We start from the raw sequence: 17,983 nt of genomic DNA, 5'->3' as shown, positions 1-17,983 counted from the left end.
AGATAAAAAAACCTTTTGTGTGCAGCAGCCCCCCTCAGCCCCCATCATACTTACCTGGGCCCATCTCGAACCAGCGATGTTGTACAAGAGGTTCGGCTGTCTGGGACTCCCCCTCCTCATTAGCTGAGACAGCAGCAGGTACCATAGGCTCCTGTTGCTGTCAATCAAAGCGACTGAAACTAATCAGGAGAGAGTGGGGGAGGGGCAGTGTCTGAATGGATACACAAAGCAGCGGCTCGGCTCAGGTGCCCCATAGCAAGCTGCTTGCTGTAGGGGCACTCGGCAAGAGAGAGGGGCCAGAAGTGCCGTGCAAAACTGCAGAGCAGGTAAGTTTGGCACATTTGTAATTTGTAAGCAAAAGAAAAAAAACAAAAGAAAAAAAAATACAAGCCTTTAGTATCACCTTGATTTCTACATTGTATTTCATATATTCCTAGCTTGCTCCTATTTCTCGGATTGTCTATGAACTTTGTAAACTTTCTTTGTGAAAATCCCTCCACATTTATGTCCTGGAATTCTGACACACCTATTCTATAGTCCCTGTTAATAGGCACTGATATGTCACACATTTCATAGAGCCTGCTTTCTGAACTACATAGGTGCCGAGAGGAGGCTTTTCAGGTGGTGGAGACAGTACAGGCATTTCTGCTTGCAGGCAGCAAAGTACCATGGGATATGTAGTCTTTAGAAGTGAAAAGTAAAAAGCAGAGAAAAAGCTGCAAAGCATTCTGGGAATCCAGGAAGTTGTGGAAAGGCATGGCCAACAGACAGGCAGAACTCACAACATGAAAGCAGATTTCTTAGGTAAGCCTATTGTATATTGTATTGTCAAAAATAACAATAATTTGTATTGTTATTACAATGCTGATGTTATATAATGAAAACGGGTGCTGTGACCATAGATTTCCTTTACTTAATGACAAAGATAAAATATATCTATTATACAGTACTCATTACTATGGTAATCTGTGTGAGCAATAAGAATGAATATTTAATTACCCTACAGGTCATCTGAATAGCTGCTAGAGGGTACCAGCATACACATGCTACTAATACCCATTTGTATACTTAATTACTACAGATCATTTTAAATATCCCTACGAATTCACACATTTCACCGTAACACTGAACATGGGTAGGAAAACTTTTAGGCTATGCTTCCTGGAAATTATATTACATACGGATATGCTAATTTGCATGTACATTATAATAAAGGCTCTATAATTTGTAAAAAAGAAAATATAGACACAGAATGTTATATTTTCTAAAATATAGACACACAATGTTATATTTTCTAGGCTTACAATTATGTGTCATTTATGGTCTCTTTACAGTGTACTAATGATCATTTACTTTTAATTTTAAGAACATTTTGGGTTAATAATATTAAAAATGTTCAGTAAAGCCTTCAACCAAGCTTTAATTATCTATTAAAAAAGTTTGACAAAAAAGAGCAATGATTATAGGTATATAACAGTCACCTGAACGGCTTATTTTTTTGGGGCAAGATCAAACAAACATCTTGTGTTATGTCCAGGAGAAGCGCACAACAGCCTCGGATAAGTGTTTTTGGGGAACAGAGCCATCAAACAGGTTAGACATCTTCCCCAACTGCTATTTCTTTTCCTGCTGTCAGGATTATCTACACATAACTCTCTCATCTATTGCCATCAGCAGCATGAGCAGAAACCCAACTACCATGCCCTTTGTTTAGAGAAAGATGCCATGACTAATGTATATGGCCAGTTTTAAGATGGACTGGTTTCAATGGGCAAATGAACATTTCAAGTCTGATGAAACATATATGAAAAAAAAAATAATAAAAAAATCTCATATTTAACTCTAATTACCCTGTGCCATAATATTACTCATAACATAGTAAAAAGTTTAAAATAAAAATGTTTGAGTTCCGTTATGATGTTCGAAATCCATCACAGTCTAGATGCAGATATTAAACTGGCAATTCTGCTATTCCATTTAACAAATAGGTGATTAAGGAGCAATAAATTTAAGTTATAACCCAATCCACATTTTATCTATTCTTTAATGATAGTGTAAAATAAAACATATAAAAACCAATAATCTACAAAAAGATGAACACAAGGGTCAAGCAGCAAACATTTAAATCAATTCCATAAAAAAAGAAACAAAAGTATTTTACTACTAGGAAATGTACACATTCACAACATTATCTCAAACAATATATTTAACATATTGTTAATATTACGAATTATTTCTAAATGTTCCATTGCCTATTTTAACCTTTTTTAAAAAAATAAAAATTATTGAACACTCAAAGCAAGTTACATTTCTATATACTGTCCACCAAGTCTGGCCATGGTCACCCCTATGGGGTATGGGAACGCATTGACAAGTATGCATCATTCTACCAGTGAGAAGTATAGCTGGACATTGGGGACATTGGGGAGTTAGCTTTTGAAAACTTTATGGTTTAGTATTTGTGTAAGTAAAATATCATAAACACAAAAACAGGGAAAAGGCAGGGGTACCAGTGCCAATCCCAGAATTTGACTGTCATGAAAATAAAGATCAAAGAGAAATGATGAGCGCATGTTCAATCAATACTGATTTTTTTTATATATTTTGCCCATTTCTTTGGTGCAATGTCTTCTTTTATGACTTACTTCATAAGAATAAGACATGAGTCTCGGTTTAACATTAAAACAAAAAAATGTGCATAGCATACCATATCTGCGCTGCACTGTTTTTCAAAGAGCATGACTTGTTTGGGGGGATTTTCTAAGCAGCCATCTAAAACATGCATGCTGCACTTGTCATGCAATATTGACAAGATGTCTACTTTTCTACAACTTGTCTACTTGGAATGCCAAAAAACAATGCTAAGGAGAATTCAGAGTGCATTCCTTGGGATAACCTGTAAGTCATGGTAAACATGAAAGATGCTGAAAAAGGCCATGGAATTGATGAATCATTGACAATACAAAAAAACTGGAAATAAACATAAAGGTTTACAACAACTGAAGGACTCAAAGCTTCTGTATTTCCCAAAGCAACCAACTGAACAGCAACATAGCAGCTGAAATCCTACAAATTCTACAGTAAAAAGTATTAAATTATCCAATCCTGTCCCGAATTACATTATTTGTAATCAGGACTATAAAGCCTGTATATATTTTAATTTTGTTAATTAAATGAGAAGTATCACCAAGGCTTTTTTTGGCATGCTTCTCCTATGGATCACATGAGTTCAGCATGTTCTGCGCTCATCATTCAGCCAGTTTAGGTGTGGGAATGATCCCAACCACATGGTGGGTATCCTCCCAGAAGCCTGGACTGGCACCTGGCTCTGCCAAGAGCGTGAGCCAGCCCCTCCCACCCCCTTCACAGCTCAGTACTCCAGTGAGCTCTGGAGGGGAGAGCAAAGAGCCGCTGACTGAAAGTTATGGCTCTCTGCTCAGAGCGGAAGGATATAATTGAGTGATCAGCAGTGTTTGTTCGCTCAGCTCTCACTGCAGAGCTGGCGGGGGACTTATGCAGCATTGGATCAATGCTACATCCACCTAGGTGAATATAAATGTTAATTTTTTTTTTAAATCCTGAACTTGTCTTTTAAACAAATTACGTCTCAAGTGTTTTATGATTTAATAAAACAGAAGAAGGGTTACCACAGGTGGCCAGAAGAGATGAGGGTGAAGGGGGGTGTGGGTCAGAGTTACAAATAGCAACAACAGCATACAAGATAATTGAAGTGTATATATACAGTAGCCAAAACCTTTATTTTCATTTGGGATAGAGGGTGTATATATTAAAATCCTTGTTAAGTTATTTTTGCGGTCTGTACCCTGCAAGGCAGATTTCCTTTCATATCCTGCCTTTAATACACAGCATGAAGTATAAATAAATCCTCTAAAATTACATACATTTCCACCTCAGACAGTTGTCATTGGAATATTTGCCCCATTGAAAAATTTCTCTTATCCTTTTGTTCTGAAGACAGCTTTAAAAAGTGAATTGACAATGGTCACCATTACAAATAGAAGTGTGAATCTCCACAGTGGGGACACAGACAGCAACAAAAACTTGACTGAGTGTTAACCCTTCCTTACCCCATACCCCATGTCTGGGCACAGAGCAATTTGACTCCTGGTGTCTGGAAATATTTCCACAATATATTTCCTTGTAGGCGTTTGTACTTATCAAAATGAAAGCCTCCAGGTGAAGTCAAAGGTTGCCCTCCACTATGTTATCCTGGTCTCACACCCCTTCCTGCTACCTCTCTGGGCCTGTTAATCCATTAGGAGTGCCCTTATCCCACTTCCTGACTTTATACCAAAGACTATGAAGTAAATGGTCCTAAGTGTCCCCACTATATATTAGCTAAAACTGAGTGTACTACCATCACCTTACACTTAGTTCCTGCAACCTATCTTGATTTCTTGGTGTGCACTCTCTTGTGATTTCCCTCTACTGCTGCATAATTACATAATTTTATAACTGTAAAAAAGCAAACAAAAGACTTACAACAATGTAAAAAAGCAAAGACTTACAACAATACAGTTTCACCACTAGGATTCTTTGATGACATTTATCCCAAATGAAATTTGGGCATTGCAATGGGCAACAATCACATCAAGATGAGCTGTTAGCAGGGACACTAGTCTCACACAAGGTTAAAAAAAACAGCTCTTTATTTTTAGCTAGATTTTTTTTTTCATAACGCCTGTGTTTCTATGCTAATTCCAAACAGCATCACACCAAATACCGTGACATATACGATGCACAGTGTTTAATTTGCTTTTGAATCTAATGAGTACTGAATGTTATAAAAATATCAAAAGTTGCATATTAAAACAGTTTTCCGAAATAATAATTTAAAAAGAACCTCACAGTGGTTGTGGCAAAAAGAGTACAATGTTATTAGACCAAACACTTCCTTTCAGCAATGTACAAAAATGTAACAATACAATGCCTTCATTAAAATAATGATTTTGTTGATGGTAACATTTAATATGGATATAAAAAAACAAACAAACAAAAAAAAAAAAACGTGCTTGTAACAATGTGCTTTATATAAACAATTTGTGGAAATTAGCTATCCAGATTGTATGCATTAGAATTCAACCAAAGCCATCCAGGTTCGCAAGCATGTATATGAAGGTTGCAATGGATTTCCCATCCCATTTCCAATTTGCAAACATGTATCCCTCTTTTTTCCTTAACTTACTTATGTCCATAATTTGACCTTAACGGCTCCCCAGTTGCTGGACTATTTGTCTCTCCTTCTGCACTGGGCTGGGGTTACAGTGTTTTTCCCTTGCTTTGTTTTTGGACTGGACTGGCATCTAACTGTTCCCTTTTGTTCTGGACTGGTGGTAGAAGGAGCTTACTCGTTGGCTGCTCCCAGACAAGCCTTCAGATATGTACATTCTAGAGCCTTTGGTGGACAGTATTGAGTCCAGTTCTTCTTCTTATTATTAGACATGTCATTTAGACTTTTTATTACAGAACAGAAAACAGGGCATATCCCAATTAGAATGGTATGTAACCCATAAATAAACGAATATCAATTGTACCTGGGTAAATGCTATACTGTAAATAATCTCAGCAACCTGTACTCTTGTTATAAGCATAGAGATTTAAGCTTAAAGAATTTTTAACTCTCCAGGAATACTGTGTTTTATTAAGATGCCAATGCTTAGCTCCTAAAGAGATTATATATATATATATATATATATATATATATATATATTTATATATATATATATATATATATATACACATACACACACATATATACACACACACACACACACACACACACACACACACACACACACACAGTTGAAACCAGTGCAGAGAAAATGTCCACAACTGATGTTCTCCCTTGGCTAAATCTACAGCCTTATAAGAAGACAAACCTATCTTTGGGACGTGCAGCAAGCAGGTGGGTATGTGAGGTGTAAAACAATGCATAGCTATATTAAATAAAACACATTTATATTTATGATGGAATACTCTGTTCCAGAAGTGTGTAAAGTGTGTACCCAGAGGAGCCCACAGCTAGCTTCAACATTTTCACATCACAACAGGTGTGTATGCTCCCAATTTTGAGTTGTAATAGACATGCATGTGCTCCTGTGACTTGCTCACTGGTTATTTCTAGCAGGAATTTCTTTGATGGGTTTGTTATTAGCATGCATGAATATTGTGAAAGAGTGCGAAGAAGCAAATGTACACGCAGTTTGAAAAGCCTTGCTCCAATGAGGATTAATAGAGTGGGCAAAGGATATTTAAATCAGCTCTGTAACAGAAATTATATTTCTTATGATTGTTTTTAAGAATACCAATTCTCACTACAATTGTGTCCAGTTATCCAAAACTTCTATATATTAAATCTGGTAATTTAAGGATTTTGTCATACACACCAGTAATTTCTTTTAAGTTTGGCATTCCTAAATAAAACTCATCATTTAATCATTTCAATTGAAATAATAAGTGTGAAGGAAAGAATAATTAAATTAAATTATTATTTTAGATTAGAGACTTTCCACTGGTCCTGGTTCTGTTCACCCAGGTCATTGTTTGGGTGAGCTCTTTCAATATATGTAGAACAATTGCAACCTTCTTAAATGAAACATTTAATGAGAAAAACATGGAGGCTGCCATTGTTGCCTGTCATGCTAAGTACTTATATATACTGTACTCGCATATCTTCCTTTCCTGATCCACATACTTGATCTAGGTTAGTGGCATAGAAATAACTGAAGCCAGTAGATCTACATAACAGCCAGGTATATAGTATTTTTAAAAGTAGTCCAGGATTAGCAGGATATCCTTTCATGACATTTAATCCATAGTGAAATGTGATAATCTTGACATTCTTCACGCCCTATGTTCAGATTAAATGAAAATATCTCAAGTTTATACACATTACATGTGAATAAAAAAAACCTGTTCTGTAGGCCCATTAATTCAAATGATCAGTTTACAAAGTGTTAATAGTCTTAAAAGAAATCCACTGTATTGCCAAAAGTATTGGGATGCCTGCCTTTACACACAAATTTCTGTGGCATCCCAAATCTTAGTCTGTAGGGTTCAATATTGATTTGGCCAACCCTTTGCAGCTATAACAGCTTCAACTCTTTTGGGAAGGCTGTCCACAAGGTTTAGTAGTGTGTCTATGGGAATGTTTGATCATTCTTCCAGTCAGGCACTGATGTGGACGAGAAGGCCTGGCTCTAATTCATCCCAAAGGTGTTCTATCAGGTTGAGGTCAAGACTCTGAAGGTCAGTCAAGGTCCTCCACCTAAAACTCAATCACCCATGTCTTTATGGACCTTGCTTTGTGCACAGGTGCGCAGTAATGCCATCCCCTAAATTGGGGGTCTGCAATTAGCGGACCTCCAGCTGTTGCAAAACTACAAGTCCCATCATGCCTCTGCCTCTGGGTGTCATGCTTATTGCTGTCAGAGTCTTGCTATGCCTCATGGGACTTGAAGTTCTGCAACAGCTGGAGATCTGCTAATTGCATATCCCTGCCCTAGATGTCCCCATAAAGTTGGGAGCATGAAACTGTCCTAAATGTCTTGGTATGTGGACGCCTTAAGAGGTCCCTTCACTGGAACTTAGGGGTCAAGCCCAAATCTTGAACAACTACCCCGCACCAAAATCCCCCCCACCACCAAATGATTTGGACCAGAGCACTAAGCATATTGTATTGATTTCTTATAAGTAGACCAATGGCTGAATACTGTACAAGTGGGGAGGGCGGGTCATTTGTGGTTGAATTGCACACTGGCTGCATCAATCAGGTTGGGATTTTTTTTTTATATTGTCTCCTGGAAAGGGGGGTAAGTTGCAGGAGGCATGCAGATGGGTCATTATCTAAGTGCATGCTGGTCAGCTTGTAGATAATAGATCATGACTCAGACCAGAAGGGAAAATCCCTTCACTTTACAGGGATCTCCTCTGACAGGGATGTTCCAAGGGTCATAACCATTCCCTATTCTATCCCAAACTAAGTTACAAAAAATGTAATTCTGGACAGGATTGGATAATTTAATACTTTTTACTGGAGAATTTGTATGTTTTGGCTTTGCATAGACTTTACTGATTTGCATAGCAGGCTTTCCTATCAAATGTGCTTTCCATGATCAGCAAATTTTGTTCTGCAAAATATGCATTTGTTGATTCTGAAATTACTAAAACTTAGTGTGTTTGCTTTGCCCAATTAGTCAGTAGATCTTACAGTAAATGAATAATAATTTAATGATGATTCTCTAGAAAATGATAGATGTGCAAATTTGTTGAGGTTTTCTCAGAGTACAAAATGGAATGTCTATTGAATTCCAAAGCTGGTAAATATGGGTAGCACACACACACACACACACACACACACACACGGCACTGCCTTCTGTAGCCACGTGATGAGCTCCACAGTGTAAGATCTACAAACTTTAATTGACAAAAAGCATGCTGATAGAGTTACACCAGAGATGGTTCTTTAGGTTCAAAACGGTCATTCTTGCACATCTTGATGTTCAAACACTAGATCTAGCTTCGGCCACAAGAGATATAGGACTTTCCTCGGATATAAGATTATTTTGATGTAAGGGTTGCTACTAAAACTATTAATATTAAATGTGGGGTCTGCTATCAAATGGGATTACATTCCTCTAAATTGAGCAAGTGCCTTTCAGAGAAGAAACCAAGGCGCAAGGAATAGCATCGCTTTGTTGACACAAAGACTTCACTAAATCGAATGTACGTTTTTCTGTCTGTATTTTAACGGGGAAAATCAAATGATGCTTGGTCCCCAGTCCCTTATAAATCATTAAATGTAAAGTTCGGTAACCATACAGTTAATATTTTATTAAATAGTTCAAAAGCAAATAAAGCATAAATTATGGTTTGAATTCCCGCAACACATTCAAAGCGATTCATAAATGTTTAAGTGTAAATGTGTGATTTTACTTGTGTTTTGTACAGGAAAATCCACGCTTTCTGGTGTCAGATAAATTAACACGTTTCTGGGCTGAGGATTCACACATAAGTGCTATGGGCCTGCTTTACTAGAATTAGATGAGCTTTCGATCTTCAAAAATGCCTCAAACAAGCTTTTCACTTTAAATAAACAGAAAAAAAAAACTCTGAAAAAAACTATGATGTGGCCATTTCGCCACATGTACGTCCCCACCTACTCACATTTGACGAAGTGCCCATTGCCATTGTGATTGGTTTCCAGGATTAAAGGACCTCAGTAGTATATGTTAAAAAAGAAAAACAATGGATGTCTTAGTTTGTATTTATCATTCATGCAATAGCCTCCACAACCATTATTATATTATTTTTTCATAACTATTAAAGTCATTTTACAACACTTCTAGAATATTAATAAAGTGTGAAGCCTATTTTATTTTTATTTTTTACCTTAATGCATTCCTTGCAAATGTTTGGGTGCCGACATCCCCCCTTTTTATTTACCTAAGCCCTCATTTGATCCAGTGTTGTGCACGGTTTTGGCTCTTCTCTCCCCTCACTTCCTGGTTCTCTCTGGCTTTGCTAGGGAACCAGGAGCTATTGGCCCTAAATGCTGTCAATCAAAGCCAGTGACAAGGGAGCAGGGCCGAGTCCTGCTGCCTGTGTCAACAGGCGGGGTTCGGGTGCAAGCATGCACAAGTGTCCCCATGGAAAGCGGCTTCATATGGGGGCACTGGACAGAGCAGAGGGCCAAGAACGCCAGTGGGGGACCCAAAAGGAGGTTTGCACCCGTTCTGTGCATTCATTGCTCAGAGCAGGAAGCATGGAGATGTTTTTGTTTTTTGTTTTTTAACTTTACTTTAATTAAAGTATATCTAAAGACAAAACATTTTCAGTTTTGAAAAGATCTGAGAGGGATTAGCACACCTGTCAGTTTTTATTGCTGTCTGAGCCCCCGTTAGGGAAACTTGCACTCTCTAGTTGTCCTATTTACTGTTATCAATGTGAAAGGAAAGGTAAAAGAAAATTCTAAATTTTAAGTTGACACCAGAACAGTAATAGATGGGAGAACTTCGAATGAGGACACTAGATCTGGCGACACCCGGGATTCCCTCATTTTGGAGGGATTTTCTCTCTTCCTGTTTTGGCCATGAGCCAGGAAGTGAAGGAAAATCTCCCCAATGGGATAGGGATGACAAAAAAAAAAAAAAAAACAACTGACAGGGGTTATTATCCTACCTTAATTTACAGCGGTATTAAATACACAATGTAATATATTGCGTTTACCAATCAGATGCGGTGGCCGCATTTTTTTTTTTCCTCCGTTTTTCACCAGGTGAGCTGACCAGTAACCCACCTGCCTTATTAGAGTTTCCCCACTCAGGATGGAGGAGTAACACCTTTGGACAGCAGCACTGTTAGTCTGGGGGGAGAGGGAGCATTAGATGTACTAGCAGATTTAGATACATTAACAAATTCAATCCAAACCCCATCTAACAGCAACAGTTGTTTATTTCTTTTGGGATAAAGTTTACACATAAATAAAATGAGAAGTTTATTGTAAGCACCCCATCAGTGGTAAATACTTTGTCTCAACACTGATACATCTGCAGTACAGCCTGTTCTGTTGAAAAATAACATACTGTACATACCTGCATGAGCACCAGGTGAAAATAAAGGAAAATAAGAAAACTAATGTAGCCACAACAATACGGCTTTAAAATTATAAACTTGAATTGCACAAGTATTAGAATGTTGGCAACTATTAAATAGCCCCTAAAATGGGCTATTTGGATATGGGATGAGAATATTAGGCTTAAATTTCATTTATTCCTTTCTACAAAAATTTAAAAAAATCCTAAAAATGTGTATGTTTTTGTTTTTAGTTGTGCCAGCACTATCGTCCATACCTGCTTTAAGTGCATTTCAGATGGTTTGCACATACCCCCGTCCAGCTTTAGAAGCACTCCAGCCTTTTTGCAAATATTCCAACTCGGCTTCTAATGCACACCAGCTATTTTGCATGTACTCCAGGCATGCTTAAAATTTATATATATATATATATATATATATATATATATATATATATATATATATATATATATATATATATATATATATATATATATATATATATATATATATATATATATACACACACACATACATACACATATATATAGATATATATATATATATATATATATATGTATATATATACACATATATATATATATATATATATACATACACACACACACACACACATACATACATATACACATACATACAAACACACACACCTCCTTGTATGCAGTCTGTTTTCATTGTATTCTCAAATCCACAACCGTTTAGCTTGCTAGCCAAGCTACCAAAGCTGACTGAAGTTGAGGCTGGTCAGTTAGGAGTGCCCCCTACATGCAGGAAGTGCAGCTGTAGCATAGGCGACTTTTTGTCTTGTCTATGTAATGCAGTGGCCGTGATTAAATCATTAGGAATAAATAGTGTAGCCAGACAGGTTATAGAAATAATGCAATTGAGTCAGATGAAATATGAAATTAAACCGCTATTACACTTTTTTTTTTTTTTAGCTGTAACGGAATGCCATGACAATATTTATTTTTCTGCTTATGTACTTCACCTTCATGCTTCATAAATGACAGTTTCAATTTTATGGTTTAGTGGTGATTACAGATGAGTAAAGTTTTTTTCCTCTGATCTCAGCTTTCCCAATCGACTGTAGTATTCAAGGGTTGTGGGATCGATCGGAGTAAATCAGGAACCGCTATCAAGAGAGTATTTCCTTTATATCTTCAAAGAATCTCTTAAGTTCCAAAATCCCCATTAAAATTATTTAAAAAATTAAAGCGGAGGGGAGAAGAGACTGATCGTGTGTTCATACAAAGTATGAACAGCGATCTATCATCCCCCCTATACAGTTCCATCCCCCCTTCAGTTAGAACACAGAGAGGGAACACAGTTAAACCGCATTTTTAGAGCACTGATCGCTGTATAAATGCCAATGGTCCCAAAAATGTGTATGATGTGTCTGCCATAATGTCGCAGACCCAATAAAAATTGCAGATCGCCACCATTACTAGTAAAAATAATAAAAATGCTATAAATCTATCCCCTATTTTTTTAGATGCTATAACCTTTGCGCAAACCAATCAATATACACTTAATGCAATTTTTATTACCAAAAATATGTAGAAGAATACATATCTGCCTAAACTGAGGAAAAAAAAAAAAAAAAAAAAAATAAATATATATATATATATATATATATATATATATATATATATATATATATATATATATATATATATATATATATATATATATATATATATATATATATATATATATATTTTTTTTTTTTTTTTTTTTTTTTAAATGGGGATATTTATTATAGTACAAGTACAAAATATTGTGTTTTTTTTTTTTTAAATTGTCACTCTTTTTTGTTTATAGTGCTAAAAATAAAAAACAGATGATCAAATAACACCAAAAGAAAGCTCTATTTGTGGTAAAAATCTGTTAAAGCAACGCAGTGCCGAATCGCAAAAAATTTCCTGGTCATTTAGCAGCCAAACCATCTGGGGCTGAAGCGGTTAAGATTATATATATATATATATATATATATATTTTTTTTTTTTTGATAGAGCAGTTTAGATTCTGAGTTGGGCTTGTACTGCTGCCTGTTTTCTTAGTTAAGATATTTCCTTCTCTCCCTAACAGAAAAGGAAATGATGGGAACAGAGACAAAAGAGCGAGAAACAGAATTTCCTGTCTTGGTAATACCCGCACCGCTCTATTTCTTTTATGGGCATTACAGGGACAGGAAGTGAAGGAAAATCTCTCCAATGATGTCATAGTCATAAGTGATAATTATATTATATATCCTCTTTGAACAAAAGCTGTAGGGATAGAGCTTCTCCGGATATGTACATGCTGGTTTTGGGCGAGTGATTCACCAAAGATTTGAAGGAAGGATAAACATGATCGCCTCAGATCGTGCATTGGCAGCTCCCATATTACCCTGACAGGTTCCCTCAACACCTTAGCTCAGGTTAAAACATGCTTTGACAGTAACTCAAACGTGCACATAGCCTTTGCAAATGGGGGCGCCTGGCAGCTCCGTTATTTCTGACAAAATATATACATATTGACATAATATCTAGGCTTTCTGTGGACCAAAGCGTTCCTGTAAATGACGGAGGAAAGTAACAGGTCTGTAAATCAGTAACAGATGCTGACATTAAACAGAAATTTTAATGCTTAAATAGTGTGAGCAACACTGTTAATATGCATTTAGCCTGACTCAGGGTCTGCCACCGCTCTGTATATGTTTTTCAGATATACTATGAAACACAATGACTTCAATAAATAAATAATACAAATTTCAAAAAAGAATCATTAAAACTAATTAAAATCTTTGCCTATGGTAACTTATTAATGACTGCATAGGGCCTGGCTCTGCAGGAATTATTACTTAATTAAATCACGTTGCAAGTACTGCAAGTGTTGTGTAAATTTAATACAAAGGTTACTTGGTGCCATGTACGAATTCGCTACGGTAGTGTTTCTCAGTCTTTTTGAATTTTCATGTTAATATATTTCCAACCTGGAAGCCGATCTCTGACATGTATTAGCTTATATATGTGCGTTTTGGGCTCATCTATCTTACTATTTGCATACAAGATTTTTTTTTTACTTTTATACTTGTTTTACCCAGCATATTTTTTTTCTTAGCTAAAGCAACCCTATCAGTAAGTGCAGAAAAGTAAACTATAGCCAGCTGGCAAAAGAAGATGATGTATGTTTGCCTTTCCAGCAGACCTGTCTTAAAATTCTGCTGTATTGCAGAACTCTGGCCAACTAGGATATCCATCAAGTCGGGTGTGTTGAATACCTGGGCCCCCCCCAACCATGCCCTGTGGTTCCTCCTGCTGGTCCCATATCCTGCTGGCTGCTGGAAAGGCAGTACTACTTTATATCATTTTATTTAGCTTACTTTGCTGCACTTACTGACAGAATGACTTAAAAAAACTAAAACTACATGGTAAAGTTGGATGTACCCTGTCATTTTTTAGGCAGTTTTGCCAACCAAAATAAGGTATGACAAATGTCTGTATTACTTTCATCACTTTTTCATATGCTACTCCTCATTTTACCCATGCATCCATGCATTCAATTATCTGCATGCAGTCCCTCTTATACTGCACAAATATCAGCAGATTCCCTTTCAAATGGGCTTCTGTATTCTACATTATTTTAATGAATGCCTTAGTGCAGTGGTTTCCAAACTACAGCCCCAGAGCCTGATGTGGCCCTTTACTTGCCCAAATCTGGACCATGGTCCACTGTTCCTTCCACCATGGGCCACTGTCCCTCCCACTGATACAAGACACTATTCCTTCCACTGACAACAATAAGGCACCATTCTCTACTAACAATAAATAGTGAGAAACTTATGCAATGGAAGTACGCTATTCCCTTATTACATCTGTAAAAGATGGATACCCAAAAAACAAAAAAATAAACAAATATTCTGTGCTGATTACACATAAGTGGAAGTGAATAAATCAATTATTAACAATCAAGTAAATCATTTACAATGTGCTATTGCTTGAAATAAAGTGCAATGTGCAATGAAATTCTGTGATTTCATAAAAAAAAAGTATATATAACAAAAAAATCAATAAACAAAAAAGTCCATCGCATTTCAAAAACTGTGCAAAAAATAGAAAATAAAACGTAAAAATGATAGCTAAAATCTTCTATTAAACAATGGCAGTGCTTAAAAGTGATGTTTTTTGGGCATCCATTTTATACAACTGTAACAAGGCAATAGCGTGCTTCTATTGTATCAGTTTCTCATGCGTTTGCATTGAAAAGAGCACAGCTGCCCTGTGTTGGTAATTAGCACTGCGCAGGTTTACTAATATTAGTTTCAATAAACAGTGAAGCCTGATACTTTCCACTGACACCAATAAGAGGGCAATATACCTCTCACTGGCACCAACAATGTGGTACTATTCCTTCTACTGGCATCAAAGATAGGGCACTATTCCTTCCAATGAGACCAATGATGGGGCACTATTCCCCCCACCAATACCAATGATCGGGCACTATTCCCCCACCAATACCAAAGATGGGGCACTATTCCTCCCACAAATACCAAATATGAGGCACTATTCCCCCATCAATACCAAAGATGGGGCACTATTCCCCCCATCAATACCAATAATGGTGCCTTCTTTTGACATCTTTGACATAAATAAGCTGTTTTTTTGTTTGTTTTATTTCATTACTGCAAAGTTGTGTTTTATTGAAGCTAAGGTTTCCACACTTAGTACAGATGGTAGCCACAAATGTTAAATAGCTGTGTCCAATGAGGAATAAATGACTATTTATGCAATAAAAACAGTGGCTCTGGATGCACAATTAGCCATTAGCCATCACACGTATGCTAACACAGACATTGCATGTGATTTGCACCGCATTACTGGTGCAGATCACATGTGATGTCTGTGCAATGCAAATTCAGCCATTGAGTTGTATGGCTGGATTCACAGAAAAAAGTTTCAGGAACCTTTTTTTCCTGCACTTGAATCGGATGGCATGGGTGTTCACACCCATGCCATCCAATTACTGTCTGAATTCACAGTCCGCACTGCGACCTGTGAACCAATCTGGGGGTGTCATTACCTCTGTATAGACACCCTCAGTGGTCCGCAGAGGGCAGTGTGAACTGCCTGCCCGGGAGATGCAATGCGAGAACCTCCACTGGAATCATGCTGGTTCCCGTATCGCAATAGTGTGAACCCGGGCTCAAGGTTTGGAAAAAATAAAACACTCAAAAACTCAAAAGCTCTCAAATAAAAACACCAGTAAATCACTACACTCAGGTGTGAATGCAACCCAGGGGTAGTAAAGGTGTAGTAAGGATGACACCTTGTCTGAATATTATGAGCTAAAAGTGTATTTTCTGAGTCAGGAAGTTTAGAGTTATTCTCATAACTAATAAAAAAGAAAAAATGACATGTATTTACACAGCTCCTCATTATTGGGCTCATGGTTCACCCTTAGCTGAAATGACAAAGTTATACAGACTTTCTTAGTGTGTTATTTTCCAACAACAACTCTGAATCTCAAAAAAAAAAAAAAAAAAAGGAAGGAAGGTTGAAAATTAAGAGTGATATATGAAAAATGTTTTATTATTACTACTATATATTTATCTGCCTAAAAAATGCTGCCCAGAGGGATTCATCGACATGACAAATGAAATCTCTGAAAAGATGGATGACAAAAATAATAACAACCACCAGGGTCCTCAAAACATACAGTCACCAATGAGGGACTCAAATATTCATGACACGTCTTTGCACATCATTAGAAGTTATCACAGCTGTCAGCTGTATCACATATATATGCCTAAAGAAGTAGAGATGGTTATCTTGATGCCTGTGACATTTACATATTTTTATTTTTATCTGTATCTGGTAAAATGACAGCTTGGGAGAATGGCCTAAATTGGATTAAAAATAAAATCATAAGGTATATCTAAGTGAAGTAATTGAGATGAGTAAAGTTTATTAGCATATAAAAAGGCTGCTTTGTATTTTGATTTGTAGTTCATCTTGGCAAAGAAAAGATCAATTAAAGGGGAGGAAAAAAAAAACATTTTGTTAAAAGAAACCCATCATGAAAGGAATGAGGAGCTGCCAACGCAAAATACTAACCGCCTGACTGTCATGCTGACAGTATGTTCTGAGTGACTTGACCTGGAATAAGTATAGTATGAAGATCAGGAGTTATTACACTCATCAGCCACTCTATTAGGTATACCTGTTCAATTGATTGGAAACGCAAATTACTAATCAACCAATGATATGGTAGCAACTCAGTGCATTTATGCATCTAGACGTGGTGAAGACAACTTTCTTAAGTTCAAAGTGAGCATCAGAATTCAGAAATCAGAAGAAAGGGGATTAAAAAGGTGCCTTTGAACGTGGCATGGTTGTTGGTGCCAGAGGGGCTGGTCTGAGTATTTTCAAAAACTGCTGATCTACTGGGATTTTCATTCACAACCATCTCTATGGTTTACAGAGAATGGTCCAAAAAAGAGAAAATATCCAGGAAGCGGCAGTTGTGTAGAGGAAAAATGCCTTGTTGATGTCAGAGGAGAATGGGTAGACTGGTTCCATATGATAGAAAGGCATCAGTAACTCAAATAACCACTCGTTACAACAAAGGTATGCAGAATACCATCTCTGAATGCACAACACATTGAACCTTGAAGCAGACGGGCTACAGAAACAGAAGACAACACTCAATTCCACTCCTGTAAGTTAAGAACAGGACACTGATTCTACAATTTGCACAAGATCACCAAAATTGGTCAATAGAAGATTGGAAAAATGTTGCCTGATCTGACGAGTCTCAATTTCAGCTGCGACATTCAGATGGTAGGGTTAGAATTTGGTGTAAACAACATGAAAACATTGATCCATCCTGCCTTGTATCAATGGTTCAGGCTGGTGGTGTAATGGTGTGGGGGATATTTTCTTGGCACACTTGGGGCCCCTTAGTACCAATTGAGCATTGTTTAAATGCCACGGCCTAGCCGAGTATTATTGCTGACCATGTCCACCCCTCTATCACTACAATGTACCCATCTTCTGATGGCTACTTCCAGCAGGATAATGCATCATGTCACAAAGTCATTTCACCACTGGTTTCGTGAACATGACAATGAGTTCACTGTACTCCAATGGCCTCCACAGTCACCAGATCTCAATCCAATGGAGCCGGCAAATCTGCAGCAACAGCATGATGCTATCATTTCAATATGGACCAAGATCTCTGAGGAATGTTTCCAACACCTTCTTGAATCCATGCTACGAAGGATTAAGGCAGTTCTGCAGGGAAAAGGGGGTCCAACCCAGTATTAGCAAGGTGTACCCAGTGAGTTTACTTCACTTGCTGTTTCATTCTTTTGGGTCAGTGACTCAAA

The 17,983-nt window shown here is 37.1% G+C and overlaps 1 protein-coding gene across 16 annotated transcripts in view; it reads right to left on the bottom strand.

Annotated features, from left to right (window-relative positions):
- Positions 1–17,983, bottom strand: part of TENM3 (teneurin transmembrane protein 3) — a 1,601,892-nt gene that overhangs the window by 350,052 nt on the left and 1,233,857 nt on the right. The window lies entirely within an intron of this gene.

Source organism: Lithobates pipiens, unplaced genomic scaffold, assembly GCF_037356315.1.
Source record: "Lithobates pipiens isolate NorthernLeopardFrog02 unplaced genomic scaffold, aLitPip1_a1.2 Scaffold_13, whole genome shotgun sequence".
NCBI lineage: Eukaryota > Metazoa > Chordata > Amphibia > Anura > Ranidae > Lithobates > Lithobates pipiens.
Note: the sequence above shows the minus strand (reverse complement) of the source record. Positions and strands in the feature narration are given on the sequence as shown.